Raw genomic sequence first — 13941 nt, 5'->3', positions numbered from 1 at the left:
TAGAGTTATTGCCCCTAATTTTCCAGGTTTTGGAATTACAAAAGGAGTTGACAAGAGTGGAAATTCTTACTTTACGCATTCAGCTGATGAGAAAAGAGAATTGATGTTAGGACTAATGAGAAATTTAAGCATCAAGAATATAGACTTGCTGATTGCTTTGGGTGCATCAGCTGATGTTGCTATGAGACTAGCTACTTTCAAGCAAAGTGATTTGAACGTAAAATCTTTGGTATTAATCAATCCTTGGCCACACAAAATGTTTAACCTTCTTGGACATTCTCCTAACTTGTACGATATCTTGCCATCATTATGTGACTATAAAACACTGAGATTTTTAGCTAGACCATTGTTATATGGCTTGAAGTCAAATATGAAGATGGACTATATGACTATTAAAGAATTTATTGTGTTTTGTTTTACGGCAAGTGAAGTTGACTTTCGAGAAGTTCGTGGAAATATCAAAGCATCTGTTATAAAGAAAATACCAAGAATGATAATATATAGTGAAGATGATAATTTTATTCAGAAAGATATTGCTAAAGAATATATTGAAGGTCATGGCATTAAAACTGATAATTCTATTGTGGTGGGTGAAGATGGTCAAATGCTTAAAAATAATTTATCTTCAGACATAAACCAGAGTGTGACATTTAAATCATCTTATTCAAATCTGATCCCAAACTTTTCAAAAGAAATCAATGGTCTCATGCATTCATTTCTTGAAAAAGTGAAGAAATGAACAAATAAATCTATTTTATTACCAATGTTTCTAGTTTGTACGAAACCTCAGCATTTGGAAATCTGAAATTGATCAGGTTCATTGAAGTGAAGAGAAAAAAGTTTAATTAAATCACAGGCCAGTCCCATTGAAAAACTGAAGTGTGATATATGTAGTGTAATTTTAGCACTGCCTTTATCAAGTAGTAAACCTTTTCTATTCATGCTAAAAATTATTAAAGCTGTACTCAGATGACACAGCAAATATATCCTTTCATATTCAATTGTTGGTCTTTTTCAAAGTTTATTTGAAGTTTATCTAGTTGGTCTAGAGTATCTTTAAAGTTTGGCATTATATTAGTCAGTTTTGAGTGAGTGGGATTAAGGATCTAAATCTTGCTTAGACTTTAGATAGAAACATCCAGTCTCTCAATGCTGTCTGCAGAGAGTCAGAAGAAGCACAATATTCTTCTTCCTTGAGGTTTTTTTTCCAAAAAGCGACAATTTTCTTGTAGAGATCAGCTCCATACCATCCTTTTTTTGACAGAATAAACCACTAATTGTTGTCTCTAATCTGTGTTAAAATATTCAAGCGTGGAGCTATTATGAAGATGGTCACCATCTTATATAAGACTTCTAGACATTGAAAATTTCAGCCAATCGAAAGACATGAATTTCATTGGCTCAACAAAGTTTATAAAGATGATAAGGTAGTTTGAGTGAAAATACCCACCTGATGGACATTTATCTATTGTCATAATGTCAAGTTGCTGGAAGTTACACCTTATTCCATAATTATCTAATACTTTACAAAATTTACTGTTTTCAAAGATCTAAATCTAGTAATACAAAATTGAATAATATGTATCTACTTGGTGGTCTGTCTCTGAAATACATAGTACTATTTAGAGTCAACTTGTCAATCTAAATATTGCTTCAATTATATTTTTAGTATTTCCCTATTTTCCTTAATGAATTTTCAAAAATATTTTCTAAAATGGAGCTATTTTGGGTGATATATACTTATTTCAAACTCAGATTCTGACTCTTATTGCAGTTGTGAATAAAAATTCCTTTCCTTGTAAATACATAATACATACCATTCCACAGCCATGTAAAACCCAGCTTCTAGATAAAAAATTGAAACTCTTCTGTTTAAATCCCTGAAGGAATAGTACTCAGTATAACACAGAAAATCCATTGTTATAAATGTAGATTATCTTCTGACTTATGCTCAGCACATTTTAAACTTTTAGCAATCATGGGTTGGTTTGATATGCCTTCTAGTTTATGCTTGTTTGTTACTAGTTTGGACAATTGAGGGAACAATGACATATTGAACCAACTCTGGATTAGAAGTCCTCACCCACAGTGTTTGGGTGTGAGATATAATCAGGGGTGAGTTGGAAAACCAACTGAGTGTATCAAGAAGCTAACACCAAATAAATTCAGGCTTCAGTGTTGGTTGCATCATTCTTCAGAAGAAATTGAACTGGTAAGTTTTCCTTTTTATCGCCTTTCTACTCTTTTGGGAAAGGTTTGATATTCCTCCAATTCAAGCAATTACATGCTAAAGTGGGCATAAATGATTGTTGTCCTTCGTCCACTATTTTGATATTCTAAACAGTGGAAACCTGGTAGACGAAAATTTTATACATTTTTAGGAGAACTAGTCTAACCTGATTTATAATTGATAAATAATAGGGGATACTTTGTCATTTCTCTCACAAGTTTGTTAACATTATTATATTAAATAGGCCGTTAAAATGTGGGATTTGTTATTGAAATTAATTCATTTTAATTTAAAAGTATAACATATGTTACTGGTGGTGAGGTACAAATCTGATTTTAGATTAGGTAACAGCAATGGTATATCTAATATATTATGTACAGTCATATTGTATGAGTTATGTGAATTAGGATTGTGGTTTTAAGAAAAACAATTTTTAAAATGAAGAGATTAAGGGCATTTAAGTTACAGAAGAAGTTAAGAGGTACAATTTATTTTCTGATAAGGGGACATGAGTCTTCTGATTTGAAGCTTTGACTGGAGGTAGAGATGTACTTAGTTAAATGTTTTACTTTGACAGACGTAATTTTGTTTCTGTTAAAAAAATCACTTCAATATATTAAATAAATATACAAGTAGCTTAATAACTTGACGTCTGTCAGCTGGTTAAGCAGATATTTATTGGGTCACATAGTCATTTCATTTAGATTTTATTTAGAGTTTATTTTTCAACAAATATTGCTGTATGAACAAAAGATTTTTTTCAGGAAAAGACATGAAATTATTTTAGTAAAATAGAATTGAAAGATTTGTGTGCCCTTTAGCACTTTAGCCATTGCCTTTTTTGTACTGACAATTAACAATTTCTCTTAATTATGGGCATATATGGTGACAGGTACTCTTCTTTATGGCATATGGGAGATAACTGAAGTATTACTCTTCTTTGTAGCATCACAGTCAGCTGATAATTTAGATCTCAGATCTGAAGGAAGTGGTGGATCCACTGCTAGGTGAGTTAGTTATTTATAGCAGCAATCATCATCATCATATACCAGCATCAGAAAATATTGTTTGTAGTAATTAATATACATAATTGTGGGACTTTGCTACGGCGCCCAGTTTGTTATCGGAATGTCAATTCTTTTTTTTTTTTTTTTTTTTTTTTTCGATTTTTACACACCTTCCTGAGCTTAGACTACAATAGTTGCAGCAACCATTCAACATTCACGAACCTTAGATATAGGCGACGATGTGCATAAATATATTTTGGATCTTTTTTGCAAAACCGGAAGTGCCACAGTTCAATATGTGCAAGAATAGATAATCGGCTCTAGAAGTCGTATTTTTCGGTCGATTTTCTTTGGGTTTGCATTTTTGGAATCTACTGTTACAATCTGAAAGAATAGCAGTTTCAAAATTTCAAATTTCGAAAATTTGTCGCAGACATTTTTTTTGCCAAATTTTGCATTTTTTTCATTTTTTTTGCTTTTTGTCTGATTAATCTGAAAAAAATTGAGCAAAGACAGTTTAAGAAAGTAAACAAAACGGTACAGTGAAATTTTCAATTTCACTTCCGGTTTAAACAGGAAATCGATGTTCACTTCCGGTTGAATATCTTCCGGTGTAATTGGTATAGGACAAAAAATTTTATGCTGATAGGTAGACAAAGTTATGAAAAAAAAATCCTGAACAAACATGAATCTTTGGCCGCCATTTTGATTTTTCTGAAATGATTTGATTTTTATTCGGACATAATGGCTCATCCGATTTAAATGATTTTGGTGTCAAATGAAAGAAGATAAAAAAAAAACATGACATTAGGAAGCCGTTTTTCGATTCTCAATTTTGCTTTTTTGCAACATCCAGTTGAATTTTTTCAAAGTTTGAAGGGTCATATCTCGTGATCTTGAACTTTGATGACCTTGACCTTCATAAGGTCAAAGGTCATTGACCTTAGCTATCTGTTAATACTTTGACATTTGACCTCCGACATGTACTTCCGGTTTTATAGCTGTCCGAAAACAGCCAAATTCGCAACTTTGGACTGCTCTAGCACATGACCTAATTAACCTAGAGGGTTAATTTTTTCGGATTCTTAATGTGCTTTTCATGCTCTTTCAAGTGCTTTATAACAATCGTTTTTTTTAAAGCAAAATTGAAATTCGTGAATTATCCAAATTTGAGTTTTTTTTTACAATATTTCTGTTTCTTTGAGCTTGGTGTGTATATATCTTATGACCTATTTTATGTAGAACATTGAAACTTGGAACACAACAAGACAATTTGAATATAAATTAACCTATGACAAAAAAGTTGAGGTGGGCGTGGCACATCCGGGTTGAATTACTAATTGTTTACATTTTGGGAAAGGGGGCATAACTCGCATAGGATACATTTGTTCAAAAAGNGAACTTTGCACACTGTTCAAAATGGAACTTTGCATACAATTACTTCATCCGTTGAGCCACGTTGTCTTAGAAGTTCGATTGTTTCAGCTTTATAGTTCAAAAAAAGGAACAGGTTTTGAAAATTCTAAATTTTCAATTTTTGACCTTGACCTTTTTTGACCCTGATTTTTGTAGGATCAAAGGTCATTCACATTGGGTATCTATTTATACTTTTATATTTGCTGTCCTATCTCAACTTCCGGTTTTATAGCCGTATATATTTAAAAATTTTGATGACTTGTATCTCGTAACCTTAACCTTTGTTGACCCTCTCCCTTTCAATGTCAAATGTCATTGACCTTGGCTATCTTCTGATACTTTCATTTGTGAGGTCTGTCTACTTCCGTTATAACCATCTTCCAAAGAATTCTTCTCAACTTTAGACTGCTCTTGCGCGTGATGTAATTATCGTAGAAGGTTGATTTTTTCAGAGTCTTTTGCAATTTGCTACATTTGCAAAGTCCCACTCTGTGCCACGAGTGGCTCTAGTGTATACTTTTTCTCAGAACTTCAGTTATCAATTTGTGAACATTTTGATAAGTCTGATTTATCTGTCATATTGCAAGAAGTGTTGTTTTTTTTGTTTCAAGTCATTGTGGACTAAATCTCTGACAGACGATAGCTTGTGCCAACTGTTGGTGTCAAATTGCAGTGTCAAAACAGTGCAATTTCAGACCTGCACGGCCAGTCCTTCATTCAGATTTTTAAATCACAAGATGATCCATTTGTCTTTTGTTGGGGAGCTGAGAGATCACTAGCTTCCTTAAAGTTCATGTCTCAATTGGAGTTCCAGGAACTCTTCTTTACAAATGGTTTTAGGAATTCTATAGATGATTATATTCTATCATAGAATCAGTAGTATTATATATATATATATATACAGGTTTCTAATGACTAGTCAGGCTTACTGTAAACTTGAATTGTAAATTAGAGGAAATTTAATTATTTATTGGCACAGTGATAAATCTTTTCCTTAATGAGGTAAAAGTTCTCATATTGATTCTAAAAGTTAACTAAAGGCAATTTAATTATCTTGAATGTTATTGAATTATTGGAATATATTTTTTCTTTTGTCATTAAAAGTCTCCGTTGGTTAAAAGAAAGTTTGGAAGTGATTATTGAAAATCAATATTAAAAGATTTTATTGTTAATGCATCATTGACTACTAGAGTTTCTACTGCAATACGTTCTATTAAATAACACTAGCTGTCTTTAAAGATGGATTACTACACGTTACACTTTCTTGTTTCATGCTGAGTTGGGAGACTTTTCTTTCATTTTCTATGTACCTCAACTCCTTAAGATATTTACACAATCAATGAGGCAATGATCTTTCCTCTGCTTGCTATTTAAAATCGCAAATGCATTTACTGATTTAAAATATAGTTTTGCTTATATGAACTTGAAACAAGGGTTTAGGGGATGTAATACATTTTATTTAAAGAGGCATTTGTTTAAAGAATATTTTATAAATATCACGTGGGGCTCTTGAAGAATGACCCTGGAATGATATAAATTGGACCAGACCATGCATCATTTCTCTGCTTGAACAGATAGTATTGGTTTGATAATTTTTGGGGAAAGAAAACACAGAATAGTATATAAGATGTCATGTTATGAAAACAGCTTTAAAATTTTAGTAATCAAAACATTTTCATCTAAGCTTCTTAGGCATTGATAAAAAATAGTTCTCAAACATCATCGGAATTTATTTCAAAAGTAAATTGATAGTCCTTGCTCTTGGGCTCTTGGTAATATTGACATTTTTTGTTATTATGTCTTTTTGTCTATAACAAACATATGATTTGACATGTCTATTTACATATTCTTTTCCCACAAGATCTACAACTTAAACCTAATCTGCAATCCAAACCATCATTTATTGAGGTTAGTTATCTCTTCTTGTCAAAAGTTGACTAAATACAAATACTAATGTAGCCTACTGTGTAAAAATATTCACCCTTAAAATTTTTACCAATAAGGGATTTAATTGGTATTTTTAATGACATACTTTCTCATCTATAATTGATATACACCCTTATTTAAAATGTTCATTAGCTGTATTGCCAAACTTTGGATTTCTGGTTTAGTTTGGATCATTAGTACTTGGTTTTTTTTACTTTTTGATGTTGCTTTTTTTTTTTATATTGAACTGAACTAATGTTTAAATGAGTTTTGTATTGTTTTACACAAATATTATACAGTATTGTTATAAGACCCATGTCATGTGTTTCTGAAATGTTGATATTGAGTTGAGTAATATAATTTATTTTGACTCCTGCATCAATACTCTTTGATTTAATATTGATTTACTTGACTTTATGTGAAGCTCTAATCTAGATCTAATTGAATTGTGCACATTTTTCTTGTCTGTTCTGATCATTAAAGCAAAGTTTCCTTTCTAGTATAAAAACATTACAAAGTTGTCATTTGAATGGTTTAGAAAATTTAATTTTGTGTAATTGTTTCAAAATCAATATACAAATGGTTCTATCTTTTTTTAGCGTTTCAGACATTATCGAGCAAGATTTTACTGCAAAATTTTTTTGTCAATGGTTTCATACATTTTTAGTCCTACACATATATATGAGACAAACAATGACAGACATAGCTTGGAGAGGATGATCTGATTTGTCATCTTGTGAGTCCTTATTTACTAAACCATTTTCATAGTGCATATCTTGATAGATTTGTCCATTGTTTTAAGACTAAGATTTATCTTGTAAGCCAATAATTTTGTGTCTCAACTCAAATGAGTAATAGGCTTCTCTTCTCTACATTCCATATGTTATGTTGTGTCATTTGGATTAATAATTTTTTCTCACATATTACCTAGGAAAATAATTTCTGTACATTATTTATTCATGATTGTCATGTTCAAACTAGACATTTTGGAAAGGTTGAGATATAATAATAGCCGTCTGACACCCAGCCGTAATGAAATTATAAGACATTGAAATCCATCTGAATATTCCCAAGGAAAATATGAAACAACCAATACCAGAGTACAAATAGCCATTATATTGACCAGCAATATCAGTCTGGAGGTCCTTAGAGAATCATAACAGTGCTAATAAAACTAGATTAAATGGAGATATAGAGGTGGTTAACCAGGAAGATAGCCATCAATCACTTGCATTTCAAAATTCAATCCTGTTCAACGGAACTCTTGATCAACTGAACTGTAGTTTTTAAGATTCAACCAAGTTCAACAGAAGTCTTGTTGTACAACTAAATTCTTTAGGAATTCGACCCAGTTCAATGCAATTTTTTCAAATTCAACTTAACTCTGTAACTGTATTCTTTTAAATTCAACCCAGCTAAACTCTTACGATTCAACTCAAGTTCTTTCAAATTTAACTCATATCCAACTTGAAAATCAGATTAAGCTGTTATAAATTCAATTGAGTTCCTGTTTCTTTTCCTTTCATGATCTAAAATTCATCTGTCTTTACTATCCAGATGAATCAGCTGTAAAATGGTATATTCAAAATCAAATAAATGCTCTTACTGAATAATTTGTGAATTGGATTTATAAAAGATTCATATAAGATACTGAAAATGATCTTTCAAACATAAAATGTTTAGAAAGGAACACATTTTATGAATAGTTTTGGTCTGTGATTCATCATGGTCTCAAACCTTTTGATATGTTGAAGATCGTAGAGCTCTATCAGCTATAAATAGTACCAAGAAAGTTAATTTGATTGGTACCTATAAACATCCATCTAGTGTAAACAGTTTGTCAATCTTCGAAATTAGGTGTCAAGGAATGAGCTCGTTTTCTGAATATCGTGAGAATTCATCACATCAATGTTCTTAAGTTAATAAGCAATCAGTATACCACAGTGGTAATTAACTTTCATATCTATTTGACCATTTGATCATTGGAATATTACATTATCCATTATACAAACAAGTGATTTCCTTGTTTTCTCCTTACTGTCTTTTCTATTTACACAATATCAGTTTCTTGATGGAAACGAATTATTTAACAGTTATTCATAGTGTTGCATTAATAATGTGTTCTTCATACTCTATACAATGTTGCATTCATAACATTTCTAGCTGTATATTTTCTGCATTTCATTACAATTATTCAAAAGCAAATGTGTATTTTGTTTTACAATTTTGTATTGGCTATAGTTCTCTGCTTGTTTTTTGTACATGTTACTTGTGTTTTCGATTCACTTGTTTGGTCTTGTGTCATATCTGGTTTTTGTCAAGCATCTGTAATGTGCAATTCAGGTATTTATATATTCAGAGTAAAAAAAATTTTTATGGAAAACTTATGTTTTTATTTAAAGTATTGAAATAATTTGATTGATAAATGACCAGAAGACATTATTTGATAAGATTTAAAGGTGGGGCTAGTTGATAATTCCTTCTTATTGTAAAATCTGTGCCAGTGGCCAGTACTCCACCCATCAGATCACTAACTGACAATAAATCAATACTATTTAAAGTACTGTCTACCAAATGACTGATGGTAGTTTATAGTAATTTAGTCTTCACAATCAATATTCATTTGGGTTTTGGCTTTCTTGTACTTCTATTCACCGTGGGAAAAAATTCATGAAAGCTGAATATATGGCATTGAAGGTCCTAGTCCAAGATCCATTACCTTAATCACATCAGATCTTGTTTTCTACAAGATGTCAACACATCATTCTTTACATGATCACTGTTATACACTTATTCATTCAGCCAAGGTAGTAGACCTGTTGTAGTTAAATTTCATGGCTTACAAAGCAAGTCTATTTTATTTTATCTGATTTGTAGCATTATTCCCATCAATTAATGAAACCAAAGCAACAAATATTTCATACTTCAATAAATTTACCTCAGCAATTAAAGCCAAATTAATTTCAGGTTTTGTGATATGATTTTGAAAGAAAACAGAGGAGGTCATCATTATATTTATACTTTACAGGTAGCTATGATACAACATCGCTGATGAACTCCCATATAAAATAACATTAAATGATGACAATATGACATCCATATATAACATCTGATTAATAAAGTTTGCAATGTAAATCTTACTGCCAATTCAATATTGGATGTAGAAAACAACCTGCTGAAAGTATAGATTTTACTGTTGAACCTGTTTATGTTAGTTAAATTGTTCAACAAATATTAAGATAACAATCATTACTTTTATCATTTCCATGTTATCAAGATAAATAGATACAGTTTACAAATGGTCCACTTATATTAAAAAATAAAACAACTTACTTTCCTGTATTATTCTAATTCAGTGCTATCTTTCTTCAAAATTTACTTTAATCATTTTCATCTTTTGACCTGATATTGAAAGATGTCTCTAAGATTTTCTTATATACTATTTCAATTAGAAGATTTTCATTCTTCTGATCAAAGACATTTAAAACAAAACCCGTATTTTTATGTTTTTTGGTGTAATTTCACCAGTGGTTTATGTTGTGAATGAAATGCACTGTATGAGAGGGACACTTTTGTCATTGTAATTGTAATTGTACCTTAGTCTTAAATAAAACAAGAATTTTATAGCATTCATAGCTCAACATCAAATCCATGTGTGTCCAGGATTATCTGTGTTTGAAATGTAAAATGATGATACTTGAAGACATATAAAGAAAGAGATAGTGAAATTTCTAGTTTAACATTTTTTTGAAGGGATTCTGCTATTTTCATGCAGTTCAAGTAGTTCTGAAGACTATTTACATAATTCAAGAACCAAATCATCCTCTGAAAATCTCAAACCATGGCCTTTAACAAAGTATTTTTAAGGAAGTTTCTTCTCTATTGTTTTATTTAGGATTTTGTTGTATACATTACTGTATGTTATTATCAAGATTGAGTTATGGAAAAGTTATGAAAAATACATTGATTCCAATAAAATAATATTAGTTCTCTGTATTATTCTTCGATTTATGAATGACCGTAACTTCTACTACAGCCAATAATCCAATCAAAATAAATCAGTACTTTTGATTTCTATGTAAGTGTTAATAGTAGATCTCTTCTATCGATAGTCTAAGAATATTTGCTAATAAAAGATGATTTTTGGGCCGATTTAAGTGTTTGTCTGATTAGATTAGACTAATATTGGTAGTATGGCACTAGTATTGTCAATGTAAATAAAAAAAGTCTTGATAAAGAAAAAGAAATCTGCTGCCCACTCCTGTCAATAGAAAGAATTATTGATCTCTGAGCGTTTATATGGTAGAATTTTTCCTACTAGTGAAAGATATAAATGGTTGGTACGGGGTTGCATGTTATACAATTACAGTCAAGATTACAGGACTGGTTGTTTGACAAGTAAACTTAACTTGACTCTGAATGAATGAAAGTAGACAGAAGAACCGTTTAAAAGTTACTAGAGCAGAAGACCGAAAGTTACAGTATTGTTAGCCTCGTGTTTAATTACAACAGTTATCCAGACTTGTAATGACAGTTGATTGCTAGAGGTCAGAAGCGTTTAGTCTCGCAATATGCAGTTAGTTCAGTGACAAAAATTAAATGGGATTGGATAAACTCAATGATTAAATGAATTTAATGGATGTATCTCCTACTTCTGATTCAATGCTGTAAAACAGATAAAATTATAACTTTTGTTTTAAATGGAATGTGTCAGGAGTTTTTCACGACTTATGATTGAGAACTTCTCAATCATTCTTTGAATTAATTTCCTACATTTGGATAGTTTCGTATTTCAACTAGAATTTTTACACGTGAAGGGAAATAAAAGGAGTTAACTGTTCAACTGTTATAGATGAGCACTTTATGGAAAGTTAATCTAATGATGGAAATCAAATATTAATCATTACTAGTTTCCATTGTAAATTTGGAAATGTCTAAAATATTCATTGGCAACCTAATGTAATTGTGTAACATGTTATTTAATTACTAACTTCATCATTAATCATATTTGAATCACACTTTGTGATTTGTCTTGTCCCTAGAGTCAGTAGATCTTTTGAAACACTGGAGTTGAAGAATTAAAGTATAAAAGTCTGTGTTAATTATTTATTTATGTACATTGGAACTCGTAAATTTCAATGATGGACATTAAATGACAATTTAGATGTGGTCTATATAACCATGTTTGTGGATGAAAACTTTACTGTGTAGAAAAACCAGTTTATGTTCAAACTCAATGAAAACATTCTCAATGACTAAAAACAACCAGGACCTGCCGTATATTTTACGCACAGTTACGTAAGTATTTGAACTTTGCTTTAATTTTGAAGATATTTCATTGGTCATGGCTCTCATTATATGATTTGAAAATGATAACAAGGATATAATGAACAACTGATCGTTCCCTTTTATCAACCAATCTGTTTTCATTTGAAAGCAATAAAGCTAAAATAAAGATTGTTGATCAGGTCTAAAATGATTACGGTAAAAGGGATCGAAAGTTGTCACTAGTTCAGCCCTCGAGGGCACTTGCCATGCTATGGGAAGCTGTTCTAGCCTTGATGGGACTGAAACCTTCACCACCCTAAGCACCCATCTTATCAATATTGACCCAGTTCTCCCTCTGCAGATAACATGATTACACATTGAACTGGTAGATTATGGGTTGACTTATTGGAATAACTGAATATGCAGACAGTAATTACTTTTATGGCAGAAAAAAAGAAAACAAATGGTTTCTGGTATTTGCTATTTGAATAGATTCTGACTACCTGTCAATATGATTTCTGTCTTATTGTTGAGATATCAAGATTATTTCCATATTTCATACATTTATAGATGATGAGTGGAAAAGGTTATCATACAATGTTATTCCTATTTCCATTCTTATTGTTGACTTACACCTTTCAATTAAAATGATAATGTTAGCTGTCTAAATTTGTTCTGGAGACTGAATGTTGTATTTAAAGAGACATTCTGTGTTGAGGGTGATAGCAGTTACTGATTTTTATTATCCAGAAATCTTCATATCTAATTGTAAAATCTTTAATATCAAAGAGAAAATACTTGTTTTGATACCTATCATATCTTTTATACCAAAATATTGATCTTTTCTTTAGATCATAGACAATTGAATCAATTAATTTGAAATTCAATGCCATACAATCTGAGTTCATATCAATTTAATGAAAAAAATAGAAAGTAGAAATTGTGTGGCAAAGAATGAAAATGTATAGGTCATAAGATGAAATTTTTAATGTGATTTGATCAATAATTCTATTCAAGCAAAATTAACTGTACATATGAAATGTCATAATCTATTCAAGTTTTTCTGGAACAGTAGGAATCACAGATGTAAATGGTAGCAAACACTAATATATGGTTAGAGAAATGAAAGAAGTTAATGGTTTATTGTTGACCAATACGTGATACTAGTACAATAATAGTATTCTAGTAAATTGTAGACTAAATCCATTGTAGCATTAATAGAATAACAAATTATTACTAAATTTCTTTTGAATTGTCAATTAATACTATGTTTATTCTAATAAGTATTATATAAATATTAATTATGGTTAATAATCTATAATCAACTTTTCTCATTACAATGTTTGTTCTTATTGGTGAATTTGGTGGCTGTATAAAAGAAGGTAGAACTAAACTTGTTAACACATATCCCACAAACACCCAAGAAGCATTTAAACTAATTATTTCTTTGACATTTTGCTTGATTGGTTTTCAGACTGCTTTTTTTAAACAAATTTCTGGCCTGTGGCCTTTAAATGTTTCTGAAATTTTATCACCACTCCACAAGCTGTTTATTTTTTTATGATGCACACACATCAAAATCTATTTAAATGTCTATTAAGGGACAGTTTGAGACTTGAATATGTATGAGATATACTCAAGAGCATTAATTCTTTGAAAGGTCAGAATTTACTCTTGTTGACATGCAACTCTTGCTTAATTATGCCCACAATCACATCTGGCGAGTTTTAACTATATAGATTGATGATGATCGTATCTGCCAGATGAACTTTGTCCCCCTTGCATTGATCTTTCCAAATGATCCATACCCATTCAAAGTTGGCCAGGAATAATGTGGAATAGACTTATTCAATGTCATCAGACTTATACATGACTGAGATTAGAACCCTCACACACTAATTTTTTGTAACCAAGCAATTGATATCTTCATAGAGACAATGATTGTGTGCATGTAAAATTTTCTTTGCTCAAAAATACATTGAAATGTGATTGTTGACTTGAGTTATTAGCTTCTTCAACTATCCAACTAGGGCAGGTGTTGGCAGTTTGAGAATTTTTCAATATGTTAAGCTCTATTTGACTAGGTAGGTGAAA

Source organism: Lottia gigantea (genome assembly GCF_000327385.1).
Source record: "Lottia gigantea unplaced genomic scaffold LOTGIsca_5, whole genome shotgun sequence".
NCBI classification, from domain to species: Eukaryota; Metazoa; Mollusca; class Gastropoda; family Lottiidae; genus Lottia; species Lottia gigantea.
This window is presented reverse-complemented; position numbering follows the sequence as displayed.